The following is a 15,099-nucleotide window of genomic DNA, read 5'->3' on the forward strand; positions in this document are numbered from 1 at the left end:
CATTTGGCGGAAGAAAGAATACTGGTGGAAGAGGAGTTGGCTGAGAGGGTAGACTGTAGAAATTATATGGCAGAGTTTGACAGGCTAAAGCAGTTAGACTTGAGACAAAAATCTAGATCCAAGTGGGCTATCGAGGGGGATGAAAATTCAGCCTTTTTCCATCAAGTTATTAATTCCAATATTTGCACGAATCGGTTGAACGGACTGATGGTTGACGGTGTTTGGATTACGAATCCTGTGTCTATCAAGGAGGCTCTGTTCGAGTTCTTCGTTCATCAGTTTTCGGAACCAATGAATGTTAGACCAGAATTAGTTTGCCCGAACCTGGCTTCCATATCGGATAATGATGCTATTATGTTGGAGAGTCCATTTACAGTGGAGGAAATTAAAGCAGCTGTGTGGGATTGTGATAGGGATCGTGCCCCAGGATCGGATAGTTTTAATTTTAAGTTCATGAAAAGGTGTTGGGCTGGAGTTCATAATGATTTGGTTAAGTTATTCAACAAATTCTATGAGACGGGTTCCTTGAATCCGAGTTGCACCTCCTCTTTTATAGCTTTGATCCCGAAAATAAAAGATCCAGTGAGCCCAAAAGACTTCAGACCTATTAGCCTTATTGGAGTTATCAACAAAGTGATATCAAAAGTTCTTGTTAATCGACTTAAAAGTGTGGTAGGGGGATTGATTTTTGAGCAACAATCGGCGTTCTTGGCAGGTAGAAATATTATGGATGGGCCACTTATCCTCAATGAAGTTTACAGTTGGTTAAAAAAGTCGAAGCGTAGTGCAATGTTTTTTAAAGTGGATATTAATAAGGCATATGATTCTGTGAATTGGGCTTTTCTTGATTCGATTATGGCTCAGATGAAATTTCCGAACAGGTGGCGATCTTGGGTGATGGCGACTTTGTACTCAGCTAGAGCTTCAGTCTTAGTAAATGGATCACCAACCCGAGAATTTGAATGTACACGGGGGCTTCGTCAGGGTGATCCTTTATCACCTTTCTTATTTGTAATTGTAATGGAAGCTCTCACCGGTATCATGAAGAAAGCGGCGTCGGTTGGTTTGTTTAGTGGGCTCAAAGTAACAAATGAGGGGTGTAACACCCCAAAACCCGAACGTATAACTCACTAATAAGATTTCATGGAATATGAAAAATGTTTAAATAAACATGTTGTATAAGAATGAATAGAAGATATAACTTAGTTAGAATAAATGTGAAATATTGCATTATAAAATAAACTATGACCAAAGTTTAGGCAAACATATAAATGGAGGGGCTAAACATGTACAAGGAAAAAGATATTTACTAAAAGCAAAATAAGGAAAAACAAACACACACATCTGGCGTGTGTGTGTGTGTCGCCCCAAGCAGGAGAAAAAGAGGAGAAACCCTAAAATCCTTGAAGTTGCAAAATTGAGAAGGGAAATTGAAGCTAATCATATGCATGAATCTGAATGTACAACCATTTAAGCCTACTAATCAAGTGGTAAGTTGTAGAATTTCGATTTGATGATCATTGATGAGATGGGTTGTGTTTAATCCTTGAGCCTATGTGAAATTAGAATGGTAATGAACTAGAATCATCTCATGAAACATGAATTGTGTTCGAATTTCTGATTATATTGATGATTAAATGAAAACCCACTTGTAAAAGTAATTTTATGAAGATGATGATGTTGCATGTGCTAAATCAAGTATAGTTTTGATATATATATGAAGTTGGATATTGTGGATTATTGTTAATAGCCTTGATTTAGGATGAAAGTTATGTGAGGTTAATGGAATTTGATGATCTTGATATGAACTAGTAAGAATATGCAAAGAATGCTTGTACATTATGCTTAGATAGTGGTACGCACACAAAGTGTTTGATAAAATGCCTACATGAAACTTGAATTGATTCAAGTTTGTGTTAAAAAGTTAGTAAATTCGTCACTTTTGACAGCCCTAGATAGTCATCTTGTAAAGGCCGTATCTCATTCGTTATTAGGAGTTAGACAACGAGCCTTATATCGTTGAAAAGCTTGTTTCACATGTTACAATTCTTATTTGGTCACAAGAGGCTGATTATGAGATTTAGTGGGTCAAAACAACATGAAAAGTTAGTAAATTCGTCACTTTTGACAGCCCTAGATAGTCATCTTGTAAAGGCCGTATCTCATTCGTTATTAGGAGTTAGACAACGAGCCTTATATCGTTGAAAAGCTTGTTTCGCATGTTACAATTCGTATTTGGTCACAAGAGGCTGGTTATGAGATTTAGTGGGTCAAAACAGCATGAAAAGTTAGTAAATTCGTCACTTTTGACAGCCCTAGATAGTCATCTTGTAAAGGCCGTATCTCATTCGTTATTAGGAGTTAGACAACGAGCCTTATATCGATGAAAAGCTTGTTTCGCATGTTACAATTCTTATTTGAAAGTCGAAGTCAGATTATGTGATTAAGAAGGGGGAAAGTGACCCCGAATAGCTGCTGCATGAAAAATGCAGCAATGAAAATAATGTGTTTTATGAACTTAAAACATAAGATTTTCTAGTCACCAATTTACTAAACACTAAATATTGCTTCGGGTGAATGTTTACAGTTGTTAAGGTGTGTTTAAAGCGTTACTATGTGTAAAATTGGCGTTAATGTATAGCAAGTAAGGATGGTAAAATCATGTTGTTCATGTACCCCAAATATGGTCGTCTAGTATGGAATCCCGAAAGCTTTAGTATATGTAGTATTGATATTATGTATGTGTGTGTATGTAATGGATTGATCATGTGGTTGTAAGCATGTTACATCATGAATATGAAGTGTATATAATGCCATTGTTATAGCTTAATATGATGACACAGATATATGAGGTTAAGTCGAAAGTCCATAAGATGGGTCGTTGACTTTTGAAAGTCAAACCTTGCATAAGTAGTATGGCTAGACTCTTGTCAAATTTCAATGCTATAAAGTCATAGGGCGCATGTTTAACAATGTGTGTTATATGCAATTATTTAAGGAATTATACGAGTTGGAAAAGATGTGATTTTAGGTATATGTCTTATGTTTGTTAGACTTGACTAATGAAAGTCAAACGTGAACCATGCATTCGACATGATCATTAAGTGTACAATCATGTATACTAACAAGAATGTGATTGCGTGATGAGAAGGCATAGGGATCATGTGGAAATGGACTCAAGAACGGAAGGTTAACGGGTCAAGCGGAGGCGAGGAAGCAAGCATGAACACTAACGCTCGAGGTAAGTGATTCTAATTTCACTTTTTAGCTTGTTTAAATAAGGTATTGTTCTAGATAATTAAGTATGTTACGAAGTCAAACATGGATTTGGTTGAATGAAAACGATGGTTCTCGCTAAGTAGATCGAATGTGTCAAATGAAGTTTTGTTGTCATAACATAATGAAGTGTAAGTAAGTTCCGAACCTCTTTTTAGTGTTTAGAAAGATTTGTTAATTTTGTCATATGTTGCGAATAGTGAGATATGTAAGAACGTAAGATCAAATGAAGTTCTAAGTTTAGTTTGTTGGTAATGGGTCAAAAATGTTAACTAAGTCGAAAAGTGTGTATTAAAGATCAAACGGGTCAAAAACTAGGTAGCGGGGTAAGGTAAGGATTCGACCATTAAGGCATGAGTGTTAGTATTAGAATGATTTAGGGGCTTGGACAAATGTTATTTTACGTTTTGGGACGCTCGGGGTGCACGAACAGGGGTCGAAACGGTGAAAAAAAAAACGGAGAGCAGATCTGCAGAGGGGCGTCCCCGACGCCGCTACCAGCGTCGCCGACGCTGGTGGGTTTTGGCCGACGCCCTATGTTGCTAGTTAAGTCAGTTTCTTTGTTTTCTTTGATTCTCGGGCCCCGTAAGCCCATTCCTAAGCGCCGTTAGACCCCCGTCATGCACCCTAACTTTACCAAATAGTTGTGTGAGTTATGGATGAGTAAGGAACCCGTTTTAAAGCTTCCGAAATGCAACCCAAATTTAAGAGAGAGTTTTTATCAAGTATGGGTAAGAAGGGAACTTGCTCGTGGGTATGTATAAGGATAAAATAAATAGTTAAACATGTGGGTATGTGTTTGATTGTATGTAAGTAATTGGAACTCGTAGGTGAGTATGACTATGAACGCGTAAGTATGGAGATTTATGTGTATGTAATTTACATGTATAGACGTGTGTGTTTAGGGCTTGCATGTAATATTGTGTAAGATGTAAATTGTAAGTTTTTGTACGAACATAAAGGTATGTATGCATGGATTGGAATTTAAATATATGCACGAATGAATGAGACTTGTTTATGCGTATATGTGGACTTATTCATATGAATGAAATCTAACGATGCTAACCGTTTTTCTATTGAGAATGAAATGGAAGTGCAGGTATACAAATAATGGAAGTTGTAGGTTTGACACTAAAATCCAATGATGGTGTTCGAATGGATGGATGAATGGATTAACATAAGCGAAAGCATGAGATGTCGACGCCTAACTATGTATGTTTAAAACTTATGTATGATGTGACTGGTTGCTAACGATGTGATTGTATGTGGTGTCTACAGGTTGCGTGGATTTAGCATCATTATGAAGGATAGAAAGATTGAAGATCGAGTCAAGAGCAAAGGATTGTACGGGAAAGATCGGTCACATAGTTTAGCAAATGTAGGTCCGAAGTATTAATATAATGGAACGTGGTAAATCCTTTTTAATGAATGTATGACATTTGATATTCGAACTTTCCTGTAAGTACTATGTCTATTAAAGAACGAAATTTTTGGGTTCATATTTTCCGCCGTGTTGTATTTTTTTAAGTTATTACAAGTTAGTCTTACAGGGAATTGTTCATAATACGAATGGGTCATGCCCGATTTTTGTTAAATTATAGCATGATAATATTACTTTCGGATTAAGAATTTTGGGCGTTACAAGGGGCCATCTTTGTCTCACTTGATATATGCGGATGATGTAATGTTCGTCGGGGAATGGTCTCTATCGAATGTTAATAATTTGCGGCGGATTCTGAGGTGTTTTCATCTTGTCTCCGGTTTAAAAGTTAATCTAGCTAAGTGCAGTATTTTCGGAGTAGGAGTTAATGAGGAGGTAGTCCAAGATATGGCGCAAATTCTGAGATGTAGACAAGGTACGTTCCCGTTTAAGCATCTCGGTTTATTGGTTTGCGCGAATATGAACTTGGCTAGGAATTGGAAATCAATGATCGATATTTTTAGAAGTAGGCTTTCAATATGGAAAGCAAAAACATTGTCATATGGAGGGAGAATTACTCTAATTAAATCAGTTTTAAATGCGCTACCAACGTATTATCTATCTTTGTTTAAAGCTCCGTTGAAAGTCATAGACGCCTTGGATTAAATTCGTAGAGTTTTCTTTTGGGGTGGGTCGGAAGAGAAAGCCAAAATGAATTGGGTAGCGTGGGATAGAACAATCGCACCTATTGAATATGGGGGGTTGGGTTTTGGCTCACTCAGGGACGCTAACTTAGCTATGTTAGCAAAGTGGTAGTGGAGGTTTAAATCGGAGAAAACGGGTTTGTGGAGACGGGTTGTTTGGACTATCCATCACAACTCAAGAAAATGGAATGATATCCCGATAAAGATTTTAGTTGCTGGACCTTGGAGGAGCATTCATAGCATTTGGCAGCCTCTATTAGTTGCAGGTATTGACATTAAAAACGGATTTTCAGCAGTGGTGGCTAATGGTAAAGATATCCAATTTTGGTTAGATAGCTAGATTGACCCAGAGCCTCTGTATCTAAAGTTTCCAGCCTTGTTTAAGGAGGAAGTGTGAAAGAATGTTTGGTTGCGGATAGGTGGATCAGCAGCGATACTGAGCCGGTTTGGAGTTGGGCCTGGACTCTGCCAGCCCTCAGTCCATATGCTCTCGGCCAGCTACAGCAACTGTTGTCATTGTTATGTTGCAGCCCCATGTCTTCAGGTTCGGACAGATGGAAATGGAGGTACGAAGCGGATGGCGTCTTCAATGTTGCAAGTATAAAAAATATCTTATGCTCCGCTGGACGTGGCAGCCCCGAAAATGTATTTGAATGGAATAATTGGGTCCCAAAGAAGGTTTGTATTGTTGCCTGGAGGGCAGAAATGGAGAGATTACCGACTAAGAGTGCGTGGGCAAGGCGAAATGTACCAGTTCCGAACCAAATGCGTGTTTTTTGTGGCGATTATGTCGAGTCCTGTGATCACTTATTTGTGTCGTGTCACTTTGCACAAATGGTATGGCAGAACTTGGCGGGATGGCTCAGGATGCAACCGGTCATAGCATTCGAAATAAAGGATCTCCTCACACTTCATGTATCAAGTTCGGGCTCAAGGAAAAAAAAGTCATTCATGCTATAGTTCTGGTGGCTATTTGGTGTGTATGGAAGACGAGGAATGACATAGTATTCAGGCAAGCGACACCAAACCTTACGAGAACCTTGGATGACATAAAATCGATGACATTCCTATGGATTAAGAGTCGTTCAAAAGTGAATACATTGTCATGGGAAGACTGGAGTCGGTTTAATCTAGGTGTTATGTAATGATGTAATCGCGTTTGGTTTGATTTACTTGGTGTAAAACGTTGTATATTTGGTGGGTAGCATCTTGCTACTATGAATAAAATTTTCTGTCAGGCGGTAAAAAAAAAAACTATCCTAATAAATGCTTACAAATTTCAACATATATCACTCAAATTTCATGTCACATAAATTAATAAAACACACATTGCTTTTACAAAAATAAGCATATTTAGGAGAGGACAAGTATCCAAGTTTTCTAAGACGGTAAGACACGAGCTAAATTTTATCGATACAAAAAAACTTGATAAGCATGATAGGTACACGAAAAAATCAATCAAAAATAATAATACATGTGTAAGTATGTGCAAAATTTAGGCAGCGGCTAAAATTTAGCCTTTTAAAAAAAGCTTTGGCTAATATACAAACTATATATAACTCACGTAGACCAAATTTTAGTTCTTAAAAAGTGTCAGCTAAATTTCAGTATTAGCTAACACCTTTTTTAAGCCAATAAAAAGAGACCATATCTAAAGCGCGAGCTCAACAACCAAAAGGTGAGAGGGGCACTCCCCTTTTAGGGGAGTCCTCTCTGTTACGTACACCCAATCAGATTATGCTACGTCAACTCCCCTCATAAACTTTTCTCACACCCCAAGTTGATGGCGGCACTCCTCTCCTAGGGGACTTGCTTTTTTATTTTTTGTTTTTTTATTTGTTGTAATTATGCATGTTTATAAATTAAAAAAATATTACTAAAAATTAAATAAAATTTAACAAAAGACATTTCAAACTAGAAAATAAAAATAAAAATTTCATTCAAACTAGAAAATAAAAATTACATTCAAACTAGAAAAAAAAATTACATTCAAACTAGAAAATAAAAATTTTAGAAATTGCACGGCCACCCGTACTTGTTAGCGATGTCGCGCTTTCGGGCGAGGATGAACGGCAACATTTCCGGCGGAGCATCGTCGTGCGGCTTGAGGAATGTTTTCATATCTCGATCGTACGCGTAGTTTCTCATCGTCTCGCGTTGTTCCGTTATGAGCTCGCGAGCCTCCGACTCTCTTTTCTTCCTCAATTCAATCGCCTCCAATTCAATCGCGTGCTTCGCTTCTTTCATGGCGGTGTACTCTTTGAATTGTGCCGCCAACTCGGCCGAGCCCTCGGACGATGTCGCTTGACGCTTGTCTCGCCGTTGTGTTCTTTGTGGCGAGGGGTCTTCGTTCATATCGGGTGGCGTTACAATGATCTAAAATATTACGCCAAAAACTATCGCGGTTTTGTTGATTGCCCTTCTTTTTGTTGGTAGAGCAATGTACCCATACCTTCGCCAACGCCTCTTCTTGGACCTTTGTCCATTTTTGGCTCTCTATTTTCCCCTTTTTATCCCGAGCGTCATCTTCTTCGTTGCCGGCGTCTTCATCCACATTATATTCATCGTCGCCGGTGTCATCTTCATAGTCGCCCAAATTTTGAGTTTCGGGCACTACTTCCTCGTCCTCGTCGTCGTAAATAGGTAGAGGACGTTCAACATTACCTCGTGTATATGGAACTTGTGGGGAACGAAAACCATACGGGTCGAAGGTGGGGGATTGAGGAGGATCCATTGATAACAAATTTTGAAAATAGCCGAAAGTTGGTTGAAGGTTGGGTGGTTGGGTGTTGTAAAAGGAGGGGTGTGAAGGTTGTTGGAAAAAAAACGGGGGTTGTGAAGTATATCCGAAAGGGGGTTGTGGTTGTGCACTTGCACCGCTCGAAACACCACGAGACGGTTGCGAGCCGCGTCCCTTAGATTTTTTCTTGGCTTCGCGGGGTTGGTTCTCCATTGCTCGGTTTGGCTTTGTGTTGTATTTGATAGATTTTTAGAGTGAGTTTGAGAATGGGTGTGATAAAAAATTAGATTAAGTTAGTTATATATATTGGTTAAAATTGAATTTTTTTTTTTAAATTTCGACCGTTGCCCAACGTCTCAATCTCGATCCTCGCAATCCTTCAGCGGTGAACCCTCCCCGATCCCCTCCTCGATTTGCCTCACCGCGGGAATGGCGGCGGTGTTCCCGCTCGGGGACTTGGGTCACCGTGCCACTCCCCGCACGGTGCCCCGTTGTCACGGCCCCCGACCCGGTTTGACCCGTTTCAGGAGCCGCGGGACAGAAATCCTGCGGTATTTTAATTTAGGCGACAGCGGAAGTCTTTTAAAACAGGATCTTTAGTATTAAAACTGCTCATTACATAATTTTAGGGATAAAACCCAGTAATTTACAATAATGTGATTTCCATGGAAATCTTTATTTTTAAAACATGTTCCTTTATTTATTTACACTGAGCCACTTTTCTAAGCTGGTAGTGCTTCCTGGCACTTTTCTTTGCTCATAACAGATTACCTGAAACATGTTTGAAAAAGGTTTTGTCAGCGGGGAAATACTGAGTGAGTTCATTCAGTTTTTAGGAACTGACCCATAGTTATAAATTACAGCATAAGAGCGATTACAATGGTTCACATCTTTATCTTTATCTGGCTTTCTGCCACAATGGTGACAAGTCACAATGGTGACGATGGTCATACCACTATTAGGTTAATGAACTCTAATAGTGACGTTTCTCCCTAGTAGGTCAATGAACCTAACTGGGAGAAATAGTAATGTGCACAATACCCCACTAACCAATAAATCAAGATATCCATGACTTAGTCCCTGTAATTATAACACTTTGAAAATAATTTGGAGTATTGTAAAACAGTTGATAAAAAGAAGAATGACTCACATTGCAGATTTAACGAGCAGTGTATAAGCCTACTGATTAGCCTTGATTATTTCTAATTTAACAATAATGCACACAAAACAGGATTAGTGATCAATACAGCAGTTACGATAACTTCCGAGATCAATTTCTCACAATGAATGACCAAGTGCAATACTTCAACTCATTTATCAAAATGACAAACGACAAAGTATAGTACTTCAACTCATTTATCGAATTATCGACAAACGACAAAGTACAATGCTTCAACTCATTTATCGGATTACCGACAAACGACAAAGCATAGCCCAATGTGGGCGGCACTTAGACATTCTTTGAATGTATTGATTCCGGAAACTGAATCGTAATAGCGATCGAGTAATTACCCTGTTCCGCGGCAGCACCTCGTGATTAGTGTGTGTGTTTTTGTAGTAAATAGTGTATAACTTCGTCTACGAAGTGAATTTCTTCGTCGAATTAACACCAGTGTACTCTGGTCCTCTTCTGGATTCCCATTTGACTTTCACTAGCACTAGTCGTTTGTGTTTTGAAAAACTCAATCTTCCGGTCTTCTATTTGTAAGGGTTTCTCTACGAATTTTAGCTTTTCATTTACCTCTATATCTTGAAGAGTTACTACCAGGGATTCGTCTGTGAGACATTTCTTGTGAAAACACATCATGTACTCCTGCTAACTCTTCTGGTAGTTGTAAATGATAAGCTACTGGTTCTATGCGTTGGATTACTGGAAATGGTCCTACGTATCAGAGACTTAGCTTCTTCTCTTACCGAATTTATAAATTCCTTTCTAAGGAAATACTTTCAATAGCATTTTGTCTCCAACTCAAACTTTGACGGCTTTTGTTTATTATTTGTATAGTTCTTCTAACCGTCTTCAGCCTTTCCTTCGTGATACTAAATATCACAGTCGTAATTACCGAGGATTTCCTTTTTCCTCATGTTTAATTCTTGTTGTTCAAATATGTATCTTAAATTCTTATGACCCATATGGATAGTAAGCTTGCTTAGATAATGTAACTTGTGGTTTCTAATTTTTTAAGCTTACAAGTGGTAAGGCTTTCTTTGTGCTTTTGCAATTGCCTTGATGCATACACAATTATCTTTTTGTGTCGCATTACCATACATCCAAATTCTAACCTTGAAGCATTACCGTATTCTTTAAAATTTTCTGTTCCTTCTGGTAAGGCTGGCTAGAGACTTCTTTTTGTTTGGGTTCTTATTTAGAATTAACTGTGTTAACTTAGTTAAGGATATACCTATCTAAAAGAATGCTTAATAAACTGCCTATAGTATCCGGCTAAATTTACAAAATTCCTACTTTCCATTTAAAGATTGCGAACTCTTCCATTGCTATCTTAGCAGGATTTAAGTGAATATCTTCATAATTTATCCTGTGACCTTACGTGGTTTATTTTCTATAATCATAAATACTTCTCCGGCGGGTACCTGGATTTTCTATAAAGTTCTTATCACAGAGAATTCGAGTAGGGTTGGCTACTAACCAATCTATTTCTAACACAACATCAAACTCGGCTAATTTCATAGGAATTAGGTTAGCGAAGAATTATATGACCTGAGAGTTCTATATTTTCCTTTTTGCCTGTTTTGACTGTAAAGATTTGTCTAAGTTAAGAGTTTGACAGAATGAAGTATTTATAAAACTTTGGTGTGCATCAGAGTCAGTTAATACTTTTTGTGTAAACGTTGTAACCTAGGACGTACCGGCTATTACATCTGGAATGAGCTCTGTTTCCTGAGCAGTCAATTGAAAGGCTCTTGCATTCCTTTTTGCTTCTTCTGCAGGTTTGGCTTTAGTGTCAGATGGTTTGTTTAGTTTTGGACAATTTGGCCTAAGATGTCCAGTTTCTCCACAGTTGTAACAAACTGAAAATTTCTTCCTCCTGCAGTCTTCTTCCTGATGCCCCGGAATTTTGCAAAAATTGCAGTATCCTTTGCATCTTCCAAAATGCTTTCTTTTGCAAAAATTGCAAAATGGACTAGTAGAAGATTGCCCATTCCCTCCTTTCTTAAAATCGTTATGGTTATCCGAACGGATTACCTGGGTAATCTTTTGGGCTACTTCCTTCCTTCTATTTTCTTCTCTTGTCCGTACTAGTTCGTCAGTCAGAGTATTGGCTAAATCTACCGCATCATCAATCGTGCGAGGTTTCGCTGCCTTGACGATGTTACGGATTTCAGAAATCAATCCCCAAATATATCGAGAAATAAGTACGGGCTCTGGCGAAGCCAGGGTTGGTACTACTCGAGCATATTCGAAGAATGTCGTAGTATACTTTCGACAATCTACATCCACCATTCGGTGGGTTAAAAACTTGTTTGTCATTTGTTCCTTTTCATATTCGGGACATAATTTTCTTTCTACCAAGCTCTTAAATTCTTCCCAGTTCATAGCATACGCCATCCTTCTTCCTTTTGATTGTAACACCGTATTCCACCATTCTAGCGCTCCTTCTTTGAAAAGATTTGACGCGTACATGACCTGATCATCCTGAGCACATTTACTTATGGCAATTACTGCCTCAGTTTTCTCTAACCAACGTAGTGCCGCAGTTGCTCCTTCATTGCCTGCAAACTCAGATGGTTTACAAGCAAGAAATTCCTTGTAAGTGCAACCAGGCGTTGCAACTTTCATTTTCTTAGGGAGCGGCGCTGGTTGTGGTTCATTGTCATGATTAACATGATCATTGCCTCTGTTTACGCTATTACTGAAGTTATCTTCAGAAATACGTTTACTAGGAACGGGTTGTTGTGGTTCTATTGGATTTTTAACAGCAGCAACGATGGCTGGAATAGCGTTGGCTATCCCTTGAGCTATCATTGTTGGAATAGTGTTGGCTATCCCTTGAGCAACGATATTTTCTATATCCTGCCTAGTCATATATTGATCCCCCGGTTGTTGCTCAGATTGATTAACCTCATTAACTGGTTCATTATTAGCGTTTTCCATTTGATAACTAATTTATAGATAAATAATTAGTATACAAGAAATAATCCAATATCATACTTAGTTGTACATAATCACGTATACGAACAAAATTTGTAAATTTTCTAAAATTTCATGCTTCTATATACAACCGTTTTATTATTTATCTTACACATACTGATTTTACTATTACTATTACACAATAATGGTTTCATAAATCCCCTATTCTTTTTCTCAACGATATTCTAGTAACTGTGTTCCCTCTTATCGTAGTTCCAGGAGATTTGTCCCCCAATCTCTTGGATCCTATTCCCAGTATCCATTAGTTCTTCACCAAAGCAAAGTTCAGCCGTATTCTTGTTACTCATTGGTGGATTTGGTAAAGGTTCTAGATGGAACTTGAGGAAAAAGCTTATAGGGATGGTTTTGTAACTGTATTTCATTAATTAACCATTCGTCTATTTGCGAGTGGATTGAAGGGTTTGGAATAGCTGGTTCTAAGTTCATTGGTAGTTGTGTTTCAAAAGAGCGATTAAAAATAGTTTCATTAACATGCTTAATAGTATTATGGCTTGCCATTATAGAATCTAACTCTTCCTGAGATGGTAACTTTTCAATCTGCCTAGAACTTTCCCCAATTTCTATTTCCTTGGGCTTGGGTTTCTTGGGAGGTAAAGCATTGAATTCTATAGGTTCTTCTATATCTGGTATATACCTATTGAAATCTCTGGAAACTTCTACTCTTACTGGATAGAGATTTAAATTCTGAAGGGCCTCAGACAAGTTACTCATGCTGTTTAGCAAAATAGACATAGTCAGAAATCATAAAATTTATAGAAAACTTTTTAAATATTAGTTCCTACTGGGTACTATTGAAATTTACATCACACAAGGTTTTATTTGGAAATTTTATGATTTTCTTGATAAGACTTCTAGACTGTAGATAATAAAGGTACTAATACTTGAGTAAAATTATTTAAGAATTTGCATTACTTGCTACATTGACTAGCATATAAAGATCTACTCATACTGTACAAAATTATTCAGATAAATAAACAAATAATCACAAAATAGCAATTAATAAAAATTAAGTATTTTCTAAATACTTAATTGGCTTAAATCAGTGGCTTGAGAAGTGGCTCTGATACCACCTTATTTCTGTCACGGCCCCCGACCCGGTTTGACCCGTTTCAGGAGCCGCGGGACAGAAATCCTGCGGTATTTTAATTTAGGCGACAGCGGAAGTCTTTTAAAACAGGATCTTTAGTATTAAAACTGCTCATTACATAATTTTAGGGATAAAACCCAGTAATTTACAATAATGTGATTTCCATGGAAATCTTTATTTTTAAAACATGTTCCTTTATTTATTTACACTGAGCCACTTTTCTAAGCTGGTAGTGCTTCCTGGCACTTTTCTTTGCTCATAACAGATTACCTGAAACATGTTTGAAAAAGGTTTTGTCAGCGGGGAAATACTGAGTGAGTTCATTCAGTTTTTAGGAACTGACCCATAGTTATAAATTACAGCATAAGAGCGATTACAATGGTTCACATCTTTATCTTTATCTGGCTTTCTGCCACAATGGTGACAAGTCACAATGGTGACGATGGTCATACCACTATTAGGTTAATGAACTCTAATAGTGACGTTTCTCCCTAGTAGGTCAATGAACCTAACTGGGAGAAATAGTAATGTGCACAATACCCCACTAACCAATAAATCAAGATATCCATGACTTAGTCCCTGTAATTATAACACTTTGAAAATAATTTGGAGTATTGTAAAACAGTTGATAAAAAGAAGAATGACTCACATTGCAGATTTAACGAGCAGTGTATAAGCCTACTGATTAGCCTTGATTATTTCTAATTTAACAATAATGCACACAAAACAGGATTAGTGATCAATACAACAGTTACGATAACTTCCGAGATCAATTTCTCACAATGAATGACCAAGTGCAATACTTCAACTCATTTATCAAAATGACAAACGACAAAGTATAGTACTTCAACTCATTTATCGAATTATCGACAAACGACAAAGTACAATGCTTCAACTCATTTATCGGATTACCGACAAACGACAAAGCATAGCCCAATGTGGGCGGCACTTAGACATTCTTTGAATGTATTGATTCCGGAAACTGAATCGTAATAGCGATCGAGTAATTACCCTGTTCCGCGACAGCACCTCGTGATTAGTGTGTGTGTTTTTGTAGTAAATAGTGTATAACTTCGTCTACGAAGTGAATTTCTTCGTCGAATTAACACCAGAATGCAAGTGCCAGACCCCTCTATTTATACCCAAAATTTGACCCTGTCGCGTAGCGCGAGGGGTACCCCTATAGGCGTCGCGCTACGCGAGGGGTAACCTAGTTTCTATAGGTAGCCACGTCCCTAACTAGGCTTGCTGTGTTGTCAGTTTCTAAATTTTCGAATTTTACAGATAGTTATGAAGATAATCGTTGGCTAGGGTTTATCCCCCCCTGAGTTTTAGGGGCCCTGATCCTGATTCTGATTGTTCTGGAAATTTTAGGGTTAGTGCAGAATTACTTGGGTTTCTTAATTAGGGTTTCCTTAATAGCTAATTACCATCCTAATTAGGGATTTTAGTGACAGTTGTTACACCCGTATACCCTAACACTTTGTTTGTTTTAGTAAAAACTAAAGTCACTTTGTTTGTTTTAGTAAAAACCAAAGTCTAACTTAAAAAACGTCAACTAAGTGTCGGTCGTAGCTAACACCAGTTTTAAATTAATAAAAAGATACCGTATAGAAAGCGCGAGCTAAAAAATAGCTGGTTTTGCCAACGGCCAAGCGATTTTGTTTATTTTGGTAAATATTATAGTAGACTTTAACAAAA

The 15,099-nt window shown here is 37.8% G+C and overlaps 1 long non-coding RNA gene across 1 annotated transcript; it reads left to right on the top strand.

The window, feature by feature from the left end:
- The first annotated feature begins 1,132 nt into the window (after positions 1 to 1,132).
- Positions 1,133 to 4,777, top strand: LOC110936406. The gene is made up of 3 exons (XR_002589996.2): positions 1,133 to 1,490; positions 3,152 to 3,241; positions 4,376 to 4,777. It is a non-coding gene; the product is annotated as an uncharacterized LOC110936406 (long non-coding RNA).
- Positions 4,778 to 15,099: the final 10,322 nt, after the last annotated feature.

The sequence above is a fragment of the Helianthus annuus genome, chromosome 4 (assembly GCF_002127325.2).
Source record: "Helianthus annuus cultivar XRQ/B chromosome 4, HanXRQr2.0-SUNRISE, whole genome shotgun sequence".
Classification (NCBI taxonomy): Eukaryota; Viridiplantae; Streptophyta; class Magnoliopsida; order Asterales; family Asteraceae; genus Helianthus; species Helianthus annuus.